The sequence below is a fragment of the Trichosurus vulpecula genome, chromosome 3, assembly GCF_011100635.1.
Source record: "Trichosurus vulpecula isolate mTriVul1 chromosome 3, mTriVul1.pri, whole genome shotgun sequence".
Lineage (NCBI taxonomy): Eukaryota > Metazoa > Chordata > Mammalia > Diprotodontia > Phalangeridae > Trichosurus > Trichosurus vulpecula.
Window position 1 is genome coordinate 408054659 of NC_050575.1, and position 14021 is coordinate 408068679.

At 38.4% G+C, this 14021-nt stretch overlaps 1 pseudogene; it reads right to left on the minus strand.

Moving 5' to 3' along the window:
- Positions 1 to 9437: 9437 nt before the first annotated feature.
- Positions 9438 to 14020, minus strand: LOC118842759 (annotated as a pseudogene).
- Between the last annotated feature and the right edge of the window lies 1 nt (position 14021).

Below are 14021 nucleotides of genomic sequence, written 5' to 3' on the forward strand. Positions count from 1 at the left end.
CAAAGGATTATTTTATAGGACTAGCTAGAAAAAAATAACAAAATTCATACTGAGGCAAAGAAGGTCAAGAATTTCAGGAGAAATAATGAAAAGAAATGGGAATAAACAGGGCTTAGCAGTGTCAGGTCTCAAATGAATACTACAGAGTAATAGTTCTCAATAGTTTAGTAAAAAATAGACCGAACAGTGGCACAGATTACATACACAATGTACAGAAACAAGTGTATCTAGTACTTTCATGTTTGATAAACACAAAGACTCCAGCTACTGGGATAAGGGACTCAATATTTGATAAAAACTACTGGGGAAATTGGACAGCAGTATGGAAGAAATTAGATTTAAAACAATACCTCACAACTCTACTAAGATAAATTTCAAATAGGTACATGGTATAAAAGGTCACATCATAAACAAGAGAAACATGAAAAAAAATTACTTACCAGATCTATAAAAAAATTGATGATCAAATATGGAATAGAGGATCACAGATGATAAAATAAGAATTTCTGATCACATTAAAAAAGTTTTTCCATGAAAAATCCAACAAAGTTAAGATAGAAAAAATAATCCTTACATCAAATTTCTCTGATAAAAGTCTCTTTTCTAAGATATAAGGAACTTACTCAAAATTATAAGAACAGAAGCCATTCCCTAATTGGTAAATAGTCTAAGGATTTGCATAGGCATTTCTCAAAGGAAGACATCCAAGGTGTCTTCTGCTATTTGAAAAAAAAATGCCCCAAATCACTACTAATTAGAGAAATGGAGATTAAAGTAATTTTGAGGTTTTACTTCACACCCATCAGATGGGCAAAGATGACAAAAAAGGGAAATGATAAGTATTGGAGGGGCTCTGAGAAAACAGGTATATTGATACAATGTTTCTGGGCCTGTGAATGGTTGCAACTACTTGGAAAGTAAGTTTTAATTTATACACAAGATGTTACTAAATGGTGTGTGCCTTTTTATATAGCTATGCCATTGTTAGGCCTATATGAAAAAGTTCAAAGAAAGGAAAAAATCCTCTATGTACAAAAATGTTTATGGCACCTTTTTTTTTTTGGCCTGGTAAAAAGCTGTAACTAAAGGGATGCTCTGATGAACAGTTGAATGAATTGTGGTATAGGAATGTGATACGATACTGTTGTGCTGTAACAAATGAGGAAATTGATGATTTCAAGGAGACACGGAGAGGCTTACATGAACCAAGAGTAAAGTGAGCAGATCCAGAATAAATTATACTTTAACATCAATATTATAAAAGTGAGCAATTTTGAAGATTTTTATAAACTGATGAAGAATGAAATAAGCAGGACCAAAGTTTATACAGTATCCACATTGTGAAGATAACTTTAAAAACTGTAAGAACTATGTCAATACATGGCCATTCATGATTCCAAAAGACATATGAAACATGCTATTAACCTTCAGACAGAGAGGTGATGGATTTAGGCTGCAGAATGTGACATTTTTTTTGGTAATGCAGACAACGAGGAATTTGTTTTGCTTTATTATGAATTTTTGGTATAAGGTATTTTTTTTTCTTTTGGGGTAAGTAGGAGATAGAAAAGAGAAAATAGATCTTTACTAGTTAAAAAAATTTGGAAAAAATAGAGATTTGGGTGATGCTACAGGTGTGGAATATTGTATTCACTTTCAGAGGAGGTCACTCATTATTAGTTTTCCTAAGTTGTTTTACTATGTTACAAGAGAGCTTGTTGAAGGGGGGTCATCTGTAAATGTGTTAAATGTAAAAACAAAACATCAGTAACAATAATTAAAAACAAAACATTAAAGAATATGAGTTGATTCATACTGGAGAGAAATTCTTTAAATGTAATAAATATTAAAAATATTTCAGTTTGAAATAAAGCTTTGATAGACATACGTATACATATATACATACACATATATATGGAAGAGAGAATTTATGAATATGATTTAGTATTTGTGAAACCCTTGACCTAAAAGAATCTATAAAACATCTTTTACTTCCTAGGATCATGCTAGAAGGAACCTTAGAGATTGAGTCCAGTCTCCTTATTTTACAAGGCAGGAAACAGGTCCAGAGAGTTTAAGGTACTGGACTATAGACAGTGTCTAAGGTAAGAATCAAAACCAGGCATTCCTGATTCCAAGTTCATTGCCCCATACACTATACCAGGTTGTAATGAACATGGAAATGCCCTCAGAACCTTAGGAAGTATCAAAGAATTGATGCTGAAGAAACATCCTATAGATATAATTATTCTGGAAAAAAAAAACCTTCGAAGTGTAGACAGTTTACTAAACAGATTTTATGCTGGAGAGTAGCTTCAAATCATTGGGAGAATTCTTTATAAAATTTCATCCTCTGTTAAATACTGGAGAGTCAAGATGTGAGTTTTTTTTATCAACTAAATTGTTGCCTTGAGAGTAAATACATTATACCCTCTTTTATGTTCCTCTTGGTACTGACATTTTCTGTTCTTTAAGTGATAGTTGAGATGACAGAATATAACCCCCTTGAGTAGGGATTGTTTCATTCTTTGTGGGTCTGCAGTGCCTAATATAGTGCCAGACAAATAGTAGATATTTAATAAATGCCTCGATTGGTTGATTTATCAATACAAGATTTAATATAACACCTGGATGAGATTTTTTTTGAAATTAATATTTATTAAAACTACTAATTCTTCTACTAAAAATGGTAGATAAATGGACTGATAGTTTTTCCCCATGTGGAAGGATGATGCTTAATATGGAAAGTACCTATGTGTACATTCCTCTAAGGCATAAATTAGTTACCCTTAGGCCTAAATAGGTTAAAATTATGCATATTTTTCCACTTAGTCTGAAATAGAATCCTAGAAGACTAGAAATGGAAGGGACCATAAATATTACATGGTTTGACTGCTAGCCTTGGAACTCAAGGATAGAAGATAGAATCTTGTTCAAATTGCTTATTGCTATCTAGGATGGTGGCCTTATTCATAGCTTTGGGTGACTGCTTGGCTTACTCCCAGAACTGCACAAGCAAGTGATGGCATAGCTACTGGAGGTGGGGCTGAAGGTGGTATGGACCAGCCCTTCTCCACTCGCAGCTTCTGCTGTACCAGAAGATACATAATAAATATGACACTTTACCTCAAAAAAGACCTGAAGTTTGCTTGCGGAAGTAGGCACCAGAGGGATTGCAACTTGTGAATTATTGTGAACCCCAAATTCAGACCCACCAATTGCTTCTCTTAGCGAACTCCAAATTCCGCGCCCCCCCCCCGCCATTTTTCCCTCTGAATCTCTCTGCCTGGTCCCTAGCTGTCCTTCAGATACTTCACCCAATGACAGCTCCAAAACCCTGTTCCCTAACAACTTCTTTTCGTAGGAAAATGGAAGTCAACAAGCATTTATTAAGCCCCTACTGTGTGCCACTGCCTGTGATGAGCATAGAAAAATAAAGGATTATTGTTCAGACTGCTGTTTACAAAGCAGGACATGTATATATGTGGTTGGTGGTATCATGACACAAAAGCTGACTCTTTTGGTAAGTCTAAGAAAATTACAAAAATGGTGCTTTTCCCCTATTTGGGATATAGTGCTTGTAGTAGGTGTCCTAGAGGGGGTTCAGACTCAGTCTTACACACAGGGGTATCTATCCTCTTGGGCACACATGGAGAGGGGGATTCAGGACCAAAGAGAGTTCAAATCCTGACTGTCCCTCTCGTAACAGGTGTTTGGAGAAAATAGACATAGGATGTGAAATTTCACTTTGACCCATTCCCTGATTCATGAAGCTGCTGCCTGGTCTTCATGAACCATCACTGGAAGACCTATGAAGGTGTGAGAAACATACTTAGTCTAGGAATAAACAATATTCATTGGAAAGTCAGGAAGGTTTTAATTTATTTTACATTTATTCTTTCTGAATAAATGGGTAGCTGCCTTAATGGAGTACAGGGACTCAGACAAATGTGAGCCCTTTTATGTTGCTCTCAATTTGAATTTCCCACCTGTCTCTCATTGGTCAGATCACTTTAGAGTTCACAATCTGAAAAATACCTAGGACCCCATCCCCAATGTGGATCTCCACTCCTGCTTACATTTAGATTCTCCAGAGGAATCCCCCAACTGATAAAAGATTTTCACTTACCAATTCTGTCTCTCTTCTGCACCTAAGAAACTAGATGGAGTTGAATGCCCCCCAACCTCTGCAAAGAGCTTTTTATAATGCTATTTAAACAGAACACTAAAATCCTAAAGTGATTCCATTATCATACAGAAGACTCCTTTATTTTTGCAGTTCCAAAACACTTTGCTTGATATCAGATACATTGATTTAATTTAAACATAAAGTACAAACTTTAGCACTGAGACCCAATTAAACCTAAATTCAAAACTCTCAGCCTTTCACTCCAGGCTGCCTACCTGAGAGCTTTTTGTTCTGCTCATTAAACCCACGTCTGACTTTGGGAGAGCCACTCCCAGCCTGAACGTTTTCCCAAAGGTTTCTCTCCCAGCATTTTGAATCTCCCATCACAAAAACATAAGACATTTTTTCACAAATTCACAGAGAAGACATCACCCAGGACAGTGTACACGAATAATTTGGAATTTGAATTCAGACTGGTCAAGAACTCAGAGTTTTTTACTCTGACTTTTTTTTTAGCCAATTTCAAAAGGATATCCCTTCTCAGAGACCCCTTCCAGATCTCTGCCTCTCCCAGCACCACAGACATGCTGGGGTATTTCCCTGGTGCCTTTCTCTCTTTGTTCCTCAATTTTGAGCTATTGGAGGAATTTGAGGGGGACTGGAACCCCACTTCTCGTCATGTTGGGGAGTTAAACCCCATTCTCATCTTGGGTATCTGACACCCACTTTGCTAACAAGGCAAGAATTAGTTCCTGATTCTCTTTACCTTGCTCTATGCATGGAGTTGCGTAGTGAAAACATTCCAGTTTCACTTTCTCATTCTATCTTTTTGCCCATGATCCTGGGTTCCCAACAATTCCGAAAAATAGTCCCAGGAATTTAGCAGTCTCAAAAAGGGAAACTCCCGCCTGTGTACACTTGGGCTGCTGGAAACCAGCAGGGGTGCTTCCTATTTTCCATAGTGAGTTCTCCTTTTTCTGATGCTATAGAAATCCCTGCATACGAGCCCCCAAATTGTGAGAAACATGGTCTAGGAATAAACAATACTTGTTGGAAAGCCAAGAAGGTTTTCATTTATTTTACATTTATTCTTTCTGAATAATTGGGTAGCTCCCTTAATGGAATACAGGGACTCAGACAAATGTGAGCCCTTTTATGTTGCTCCCAATTCAAATTTCCTGCCTGTCTCCCATTGGTTAGATGCATTTCAAAGATCACAATCTGAAAAAATACCTAGACCCCACCCCCCAGTGGGTCTCCACTCCTGTTTACATTTAGATTCTTTAAAAGAATCCCCCAATTGATAAGAGGCTCATCCAGGCAGTTTCAAGTTTCCTTCACCATTAACATAAGAAAAGTAATAAAATTCTCCTCTGGCCTTTGAAGTTTGTGGATTTGATCTAAAATACAAGGAAAGAGTGGTTTGCCTAGAGATAAGCAAATAAGCAGGCACCTACATCCTTGTCCAGTTAAGTGCTAATCAACATTCCAAGATTTTCTAATCTATTCATTTTCCTGCCTTCCCTAACAAATACAAGATTTTCTAGCACATGGCATTTTCTGTGGAAACATAAGTTCAGTTCATTTCTTGCAAAAGATGTAAAATGAAATAAATAGTACCAAGAAAACACCAAATAAATTGTTTCCTTATAGAAAATAGAATGGAAAAACAGGATTGCACATGAAACTGCAGATTTCCATTGTGTGTACCTTGTTTTCCTTTCTATGCATGTAATAAATTCAATCTGTAACTTTCAGAGCTTTCCTGCTTGTCTCAGCTCCTTTCTGGCTTTCCTACTATTTTCTTCTCTGAACTAAAAAGATATATCAGGCACACTTTCCCCCCTCACTTCTTTTTGCTTCTCTTTCCCTATTTCTATGGCCCCCTCACCTCCCACTCCCACTACTGGAAAAAAGAAAAAGAAAGCCTCTTGTGATAAATATACATAGTCAAGCAAACAAATGATCACATTGACTGTACCCAGAAAATTTTTCCTTATTCCCTACCTCGAATCCATCCCTTTTTCCTGTCAAGAAGTGTCCTTTGGAATCATAGTTGGTCAATGTAGTGAATAATGCTCAAGTCTTTTAATAGCATTTTATTTTTTCCCAATTATATGTCAAGACAATTTTTACATTTATTTTTACAATATTTTTAGTTCCAAATTTTTTCTCCTTCTTTTCTTTCCTCCCCTCCCCGCTTCCTAAAATGGTAGACAATTTGATATATTATACATGTGCTATCATGTAAAAACTATTTCCATATTAGTCACAGTTGTCAAAGAAGAAACAGGTCAAAAGGGGAGAAAACACAAAAAAGAATAGAGTGAAAAAAGTATGCTTCAATATACAACCAGAGCCCATCAGTTCTTTATCTGAATGTGCATAGCCTTTTCCTTCATGAGTCCTTTGTACCTGTCTTTTATCATTGTGCTGCTGAGAAGAAGTGAGTCATTCACAGTTGATCATCACATGCTGTTGCTGATACTGGCTACAACGTTCTGGTTCTACTCACTTCACTTTGCATCACTTTGTACAAGACTTTCCAGGTTTTTCTGAAATCTACCTGTTCCTCATTTTTATTGCACAATAATATTCTGCTACATTCATATAATAGAGCTTGTGTTGCCATTCCCCAGTTGATGGGCATCCCCTCGATTTCCGCTATTTTGCCACCGTGAAAAGGGCTGCTATAAATATTTTTGCACATGTAGGTCATTTTCCCTTTTTTATGATCTCTATGGGATATAGACCTAGTGGTGGTACTGCTGGACCTTTGTATGCACAGTTTGATTGCCCTTTGGACATAGTTCCAAATTGCTCTCTCGTGTAGTTGGACCAGTTCACAACTACACCAATAGTGCACAAGCGTCTCAATTTTCCCACATCCTTTTCCGACATTTATCATTGAATTTTTTGGTCATATTAGCCAATCTGATAGGTGTGAGGGGGCACCTTAGAGTTGTTTTAATTTACATTTCTCTAATGAGAAATGATTTAGAGCTCTTCTTCATATGCCTATAGATAGCTTTGATTTCTTCATCTGAAAACTGTTTGTTCATATCCTTTGACCATTTATCAGTTGGGCAATGGCTTGTATTCTTATTAATTTGACTCAGTTCTCTGTATGTTTAAGAGAGGCTTTTATCAGAGACACTTGCTGTAAAGATTGTTTCCCAGCACTCTGCTTTCCTTTTTATTTTGGTTGCATTTTTTGTTTGTGCAAAAGCTTTTTAATTTAACATAATCAAAATTATCTAATTTACATTTCATAATGTTCTATTTCTCTTGTTTGGTCATGAATCTGTAGCTCACTTAACTTCTCTTTTAAGAATTTGGAAGTAATAACACTTGGTGCATATATGTTTTGTGCTGACATTATTTCATTGTCCATGGTAACTTTCAGCAAGATGTAGATTTCTTCCACACATCTTTTAATTAGGCGTATTTTTACTTTTCTTTTGTCTGAGATCAGGATTAATGATGTTTAATCTTTCCATCTGCTGTTTGATCACATCTACTTTAGCTTGGTATATAGATCTTTTATTCCAGGTTTCTATGCAATATTGGTCTCTAGAACATCAGACTTGCCTTTGGTCACCAGATACATCCACAGCTGAGCTTCCCTTTGGCTTTGGCTCAGTTAATGTCTTCCACTCTTTCCCAGTGGCATGTTGGACATTTCCGCCCTGAGAGGCTCATCTTCTGACATCCTATCCTTTGTCAGTTTAATACTGTTTATGGGGTTTTCCTGGCAAATGTATTGCAGTGGTTTGTCATTCCCTTCTCCAGTGGATTACCTTCTGTCAGAACTCTCTACTATGACCTGTGTGTCTTAGATAACCAACCCTGTATGGCATTGCTCATACATTCATTGAGCTACTCAAGCCCCTCTACCATCACATGGCAGTGATCCAGGAGGAACTTGATATAGTACAGGTGCCAATCACAAAGGTTGTTCACAGCTGGCCTTTCCTCCATGTTTCAGCTCCTTGGCCTTTACCTGCTCTTTCTGGCCTTTCCCAGTCTGGCCTGTCGCATGGCCATTCCTTTCCCCTGTAAACAAGGTCTGGGATTTGTATTCCCCAGGACACCTCCTGATGCTCCCTGTGGAAGGCAGTCCTTTCCAGATCCCCAAGTCTCATTCTGGGTTTTCTAATTGACTTATTAGATCACAGTCACATGGAGCTGAGGCAGGGAGGATGGAGGAGAGGGAAGGCTGAAGCATAAACCTCTGTCCTTGAGAAGGGGAATGGGTTCAAGATATTCCTCTTCCCCCCACCCCTCTCTCTGTATGTTTGTATATATTTATATGCTGATAAGCTCAATATTCCATGCTTGGGTGAGGGGTGGAGTTGAGAGTAGAGTGATCATAGTTTTCAGGTTTCTGGCTTTAGAAGGATGACTGGTAGTTCCTGATTCTCTTTGAGAAGCATTCCCTGAAGAGAGAGAAATGATGTGGGAGGAAGCCAACATGTAGAGGAGGCAGGTCCTCCATTATGTTTTTTTTGAGGGGGGTGGGTCAGGCAATTGGGGTTAAGTGACTTGCCCAAGGTCACACAGCTAGTAAATGTCAAGCATCTGAGGCTGGATTTAAACTCAGGTCCTCCTGACTCCAGGGCTTGTGCTCTATTCACTGCTCTACCTTGCTACTCCTCCATTATGTCTTTATCCCAAGCATCCCACACTAGAGATTTTGAGGAGTATCCTCTTGTGGGATAGCTGGGATACTCTCTTAGTCCAATGGAGGTGTTTCACTCTGAGCAGGAAAGCTCATTCACTCTGTGTGTCGTCTAGTATATTTTCATTTGTATCATTTCTCTGTTTTCTGTTTATCTCAGCTTCGATAAAAGAGTATATTTTATATGTACTCTGTATGGTCTTTTTTTCCCCTTTGGTCTTCAAAAAAAGTTTTATTTCTTTATGTATTTTACTGTTGAAACAATGATGAAAAAATAAGAAACATTTTATTTCAAAGAGGTTTTGTTAAATGTAATACAGCAAAGATGTCTTGACTGTTGCAATCATATCTTAATTTCAAACCTGCAGTGAGGTATAAATTAGATGTGGTATGAAAATTATTAATTTCTGCTAAACTGTGGAAAAAATCTACCATTATGCCAGTTTTTACACTTATTGCAGACACTGATGAATATTTTAATACCGGAGGTTAAATTTTCTTTGCAAGAAATGAGAAAACTATCTACCATTCATGAAATTAATTTCCCCTTATTGCTCTGAAAATATAGCCCTAGGTTTAAGTGGAATCTCTTTCCTCAGCCAAAGTTAGGCATTCAGTGGTAGTTCTTTAGTCATCATCTACCATTGTCTTGCTTGTCATTCCTCTTCCTATCTGATCCCAGCCAATTAAACACCAGTGTTTTTCAACTCTTTGAATAAGGCAACTTTTTCTCCTATTTCTGTGCACACAGGATTAGTAAGAACAATCTTGCCTAAATCAGCCTTTATTGCACTGACTCTTCCTCCAGTAGACAAAGAGCCTATACTCACCATGAGCACTTCATTCTTGGACAGTTTTTGCACCTTTGCTCCTTTTTTTTGTCTCCTTCAGTATGCACAGCCAAAAGTCTTCTAAGCAGGAAACAGGAAATTTCCATCTCTGAAGATTTCAGGTTCCAACTGAACCAAGAACCCATCCAACCATTCTGTCATCTTGGCACAAAGTTGGATCAATTTTTGTTCTAACACCAATAAGGCCTCCAGGAGCAGTGTACTAAAGATCGTTATGTTCTGCAAAAAGCGATACAATTTTGGAAAAGATTGGTTTATGCATGAGTTTCCCTTCACTTTCTTTAGAGACAATGCCAGGCCTAACCTCCAACTCCTGACCCACTTTTTTTTTCACTCATATAATTTACATCTTTATTTACCAATACATTCATTTCACCCTTTATTTTATTGCAACATTAGAAATCTCTGGGTAAAGTCAAGATTTTAAACTTAAAAAAAACTGACACAAATTCCTTTTGTTTGGCACAGCACAAATAGCATCAGATGAGAGGTCATATTAGAAGAAAATTAAATTTTAGACACAAATTAGCCACTACCTAGTTGTGTGGCCAGGGTATAGTAGTTTAGTTTCCCTCTCTGACCCTCAGGTACCTCATGTTTAAAACAAGGGTACTAATTTAAATGATCCGCAAGACCCCTCTAGCTCTAAAATATGATGGTTTTTTCTTTCTACTTAAATAATATAGCTGAAAGACTAAAGACCAACAACTCTTGGGTCTCAGTTTCCTCATCTGTAAAATGAGAGATAGTAAGTATCTGAGACTAGATTTGATGTCAGGAAGATGAGTCTTCCTGACTCCAGGCCCCACACTCTGTCCACTGCACCACCTAGCTGCCCTAAAGAACTTTAACTCCTCCTCTATAAGACAACTCAGATATCCTCTCCTCCCAGAAGCCTTTGCCAATACCATCAGTACTTAATGACCTTCTCCTCAAGTTCTTCCCTAACACATTTTACCTCTCTTATATATAACACATTATATCTATATAGACATTTGGTCTATCTCTCTTCTCTAATATAAGCTCCAAGTGAGGAAGTCAACATGTTTTTATCACAATTTTCCATCTCCTCTAACACTTATTCCAGTGCCCTTTACCTAGTGGGCATTTAATAAACATTTGAGGAATTGGTGGCCTAAATGGAACTTAATTGGCAGAGGAAAGGCCTCAGATACAGTTACTGGTTCTTTTTTTCTTTGAGTTTTGTTTTGTTTTATTTTTTTGAATTTCAAAGACTCAGTTATAACATAACTTGATGCTTTTCAGACTATGTTGAACAGTTAAAATTATAGAAATATGTGTACAGTTATTGTTTTTTTAATTTAAATTTATTTAACATATTTAGTTTTCAGCATTGATTTTCACAAGAGTTTGAATTACAAATTTTCTCCCCATTTCTACCCTCCCCCCCCACTCCAAGATGGCATATATTCTGGTTGCCCTGTTCCCCAGTCAGCCTTCCCCTCTATCACCCCACTCCCCTCCCATCCCCCTTTCCCTTCCTTTCTTGTAGGGCAAGATAAATTTCTATGCCCCATTGCCTGTGTATCTTGTTTTCTAGTTGCATGCAAAAACTTTTTTTTTGTTTTTGAACATCTGTATTTAAAACTTTGAGTTCCAAATTCTCTCCCCTCTTCCCTTCCCACCCACCCTCCCTAAGAAGTCAAACAATTCAACATAGGCCACATATGTATCATTATGTATAACCCTTCCACAATACTTATGTTGTGAAAGACTAACTATATTTTGCTCCTTCCCAACCCATCCCGCTTTATTGAATTTTCTCCCTTGACCCTGTCCCCTTTCGAAAGTGTTTGTTTATGATTACCTCCACCCCGATCTGCCCTCCCCTCCATCATCCCCCCCTTTTCTTTATCTTCCTCCCTCTTCTTTCCTGTGGGGTAAGATACCCAATTGGGTATGCATGGTATTCCCTCCTCAGGCCAAATCTGATGAGAGCAAGGTTCACTCATTCCCCCCTCACCAGCCCTCTCCCCTCCTCCCACAGAACTGCTTCCTCTTGCCACCTTTATGCAAGATAATCCACCCCATTCTATCTCTCCCTATCTCCCTCTCTCAGTATGTTCCTCTCTCATCCCTTAATTTGATTTTATTTCTTTTGATATCTTCCCTTCATCTTCAACTCACTCTGTGTCTGCTCTCTCTTTTATATCTATATCTATATCTATATGTCTATATATCTATATACATACACACACATATATACACACACACATATATATATACACACATAGATATATACATACATACACATTCACTTATATATATATACATAAACATATATATATATATATATGCATATTCCCTTCAGCTACCCTAATACTGAGGTCTCATGAATCATACATGTCATCATTACATGTAGGAATGTAAACAAAACAGTTCAACTTTAGTAAGTCTCTTGGAATTTCTGTTTCTTGATTACCTTTTCATGCTTCTCTTGATTCTTGTGTTTGAAAGTCAAATTTTCTATTCAGTTCTGGTCTTTTCACTGAGAAAGCTTGAAAGTCCTCTATTTTATTGAAAATCCATATTTTGCCTTGGAGCATGATACTCAGTTTTGCTGGGTAGGTGAGTCTAGGTTTTAATCCTAGCTCCATTGACCTCTGGAATATCATATTCCAAGCCCTTCGATCTCTTAATGTAGAAGCTGCCAGATCTTGGGTATTCTGATTGGGTTTCTACAATACTCAAATTGTTTCTTTCTGGCTGCTTGCAGTATTTTCTCCTTGATCTGGGAGCTCTGGAATTTGGCGACAATATTCCTAGGAGATTTCTTTTTGGGATCTATTTGAGGAGGCGATCGATGGATTCTTTCAATTTCTATTTTGCCCTGTGGCTCTAGAATATCAGGGCAGTTCTCCTTGATAATTTCTTGAAAGATGATATCTAGGCTCTTTTTTTGATCATGGCTTTCAGGTAGTCCAATAATTTTTAAATTATCTCTCCTGGATCTATTTTCCAGGTCAGTGGTTTTCCAATGAGATATTTCAAATTGTCTTCCATTTTTTCATTCCTTTGGGTCTGTTTTATAATATCTTGATTTCTCATAAAGTCACTAGCTTCCACTTGCTCCAATCTAATTTTTAAAGTAGTATTTTCTTCAGTGGTCTTTTGGACCTCCTTTTCCATTTGGCTAATTCTGCCTTTGAAGGCATTCTTCTCCTCATTGGCTTTTTGTAGCACTTTTGCCATTTGAGTTAGTCTATTTTTTAAAGTGTTGTTTTCTTCAGTGTATTTTTCAGTATTTTTTTGGGTCTCCTTTAGCAAGTCATTGACTTGTTTTTCATGGTTTTCTCACATCCTTCTCATTTATCCTCCCAATTTTTCCTCTACTTCTCTAACTTGCTTTTCCAATTCCTTTTTGAGCTCTTCCATGGCCTGGGACCAGATCATGTTTTTCTTGGAGGTTTCTGTTGTAGGATCTTTGACTTTGCTAACTTCTTCTGTCTGTATGTTTTGGTCTTCCTTGTCACCAAAGAAAGAATGCAAAGTCTGAGACTGAATCTGGGTGCGTTTTCGCTGCCTGGCCATATTCCCAACCAACTAACTTGACCCTTGAGTTTTTCAGTGGGGTATGACTGCTTGTAGACTAAAGAGTTCTATGTTCCACATTTGGGGGGGAGGTGCCAGCTCTGTCACACCATCACTCCTCCTTCCCCAAGAACCCCCAACCTGGACTGGGCTTAGATCTTCAGCAGGCTGTGCACTCCTGCTCTGATCCGCCACTTAATTCCTCCCACCAGGTAGGCCTGGGGCCAGAAGCAACTGCAGCTGTAGCTGCCCCACCTCTGCTGTCCCCGGGGCGGTGGCCGAACCGTGAACTCCTTCCACTCCTGCAGCTTTTCCCACTAACCTTCTCTGTTGTCTTTGGTGTTTGTGGCTTGAGAAGTCTGGTGACTGTCGCAGCTCACTGATTTAGGGCGCTAGGGCCTGCTCCACCTGGCTCCTGGTCTAGTTGGTCCAAGCAGCTCATCCTGGGCTCTGCTCTGCTCCGCTCCCAGCTCCCAGCTCCCAGCTCCGTGTGGGATAGACCTCACCCAGAGACCATCCAGGCTGTCCTGGGCTGGAGCCCTGCTTCCCTCTGCTGTTTTGTGGGTTCTGCAGTTCTAGAATTGGTTCAGAGCCATTTTTAATAGGTTTTTGGAGGGACTCGGCAGGGAGCTCACGCTGGTCCCTGCTTTCCAGTCACCATCTTGGCTCCGCCCCCTCCTGACCCACTTTTAACACTCCTTTGAGAATACTACCACAGGCCACACAACTGTTAAGGTCATCAACTTCACAACCTGGTTTGTTGACATCAAAAGACCGAGTAACAATAAGTCTAGGTTCTGAAGTAAAG